Source organism: Monopterus albus, unplaced genomic scaffold (genome assembly GCF_001952655.1).
Source record: "Monopterus albus unplaced genomic scaffold, M_albus_1.0 scaffold3.1, whole genome shotgun sequence".
Lineage (NCBI taxonomy): Eukaryota > Metazoa > Chordata > Actinopteri > Synbranchiformes > Synbranchidae > Monopterus > Monopterus albus.
This window is the reverse complement of record NW_018127883.1, coordinates 1,527,446-1,529,275: the sequence shown is the minus strand read 5'-3', so window position 1 is coordinate 1,529,275 and position 1,830 is coordinate 1,527,446.

Genomic DNA, 1,830 nt, shown 5'->3' with positions numbered 1-1,830 from the left:
GTATACTTTTCAAACTTAAAAAAAAAACTTTCAGTGAAGACTAACAAAAATAGGGTGCAAAAGTTGAATGAACAGCATAATTTGTTCCTACAACCTGCTTGGTACAAAGCTTATTTTCCAGTGCTGACTTTTGTTAAAGTGGACAAGTGTGCTACAGTATAAGTGTTGTGTTTTTCACCCAGCACTGATTTAGCTCTAGGGTTTTCAGTGTTGTCTGAGTATACCTGACAGAAACCATTGTAAGGAATGGATTTTTGGTACAGGCAACTGGGCTTGCAACCAATTATAAAGCTTCTCAAAAAGATTTTTCCCTTGTTATTTCCATTACAAACTGCTCTGGTGCATAGCTAGCTGATGAGGGAAGTGTAAGCAGGTGTGGTGGGTGTGAGAGTCACGAATGGGTAACAGGAGAATAAGAGAGAGGTGTGCAGGGTAGTTCAAGGACATCGGGACACTGAATGAGGAATGTCAGTTCAAAGGAAAGTAAGTAAAATAATATGACATTACCATAATTAGGAAATGTTGTTAATTAACTCATCAAGGGAGTCACAGAATGTATGATGTTCTAGGATAATCTTGTCATCTAACCTTTGGTGAAAAAAAAGACTAATCTAACAATATCACACACAGTATAGATACCGGCTTTCATCAAACTCGATTTGACAGTTCTAGGTGAAAGGTTATCCAATCAGAAGCTTTGTCCCGCCCCCATGTGAGCTGATATTTAGTTTCAAATGAGGAGACAACAGATGTCCTTGAGTTAGGTCTGAGTAATTGTAGAGGTGCGAAACAGCCTATTTAAAAATAATTTAAAAAAAAAGGCATAACCATTATTATTGGGGTTTCTGTTTGTAATGTTATTTAGTGAATAAAACAAATGGTACATAGAAGGTATAGTAGTGATTTGTATATTAAATAGAGTTGACCAGATATTTAGTTTCAAAAGAGGACACGACAGATGTCCTTGAGTTAGGTTTGAGTAATTGTAGAGGTGCGAAACAGCTATTTAAAAAAGACATAGCCGCTATTATGTAGTGTGAGATGAATAAAACAAAAATGGACATACAGCTAAAACAGAGTAGTGATTTTGCACATTTTTGACCCATGGGGAACATGAGACAACGGATGTCCTTGAGTTATTTATTGGGGGTAATTATTTAGATGGTAAAAACAGTGTTTGCTCGAGATTAATCAGAGGCTAGCATATATGTTCCTCATCACAGAGCTGTGTGTAAGAGAGGTGCAAAAACAGGGGGTAAAACACCTCGCAGCTGTTCACCCCCCTCTCTCAGACTAAACCGCTTTATAAACCGCTCTGCTTTTCTGCTGTGTTGTACCTCTGAAAAATCATTTCCTTCAGCAAGCAGCCTGTAATAACGAGAGAGAAAAATGGCTACATCATCCACTCCTATCGAAAAATTATACGGCGTTATCAGTAACATACCGGTGATGCTGACCGAGGAGTCAGCCTTGTCTCGAGCTCCGAAAAAAGTCACCATGCAACTCTGCAGAATTCAAAAGCCTCCAAACGCTTCGCTTCGTGGTGAGTTGTGTTTTTTATCCCCGGGGGCAGACAGCTATTTGAGAGCATATGAACAAGCTTTACGTGAAGAGCAAACACTCGAGAAAGTAAACTGCGAGGCGACCGGTAAGTTTAAAAGAATCATGTTTAAAATATATATACACACAGTGTTCACCGGGCATGTGTCTTGGCTGTGTATTCACTATCAGATACGTTGGTCTGTTGAAAGTGTGTAGAGACAGTTCGTCCGATGCCCACATGCCTTGAAATGCACTACCCAATAAGGGGGATAAAATGTTTTCCAGCTC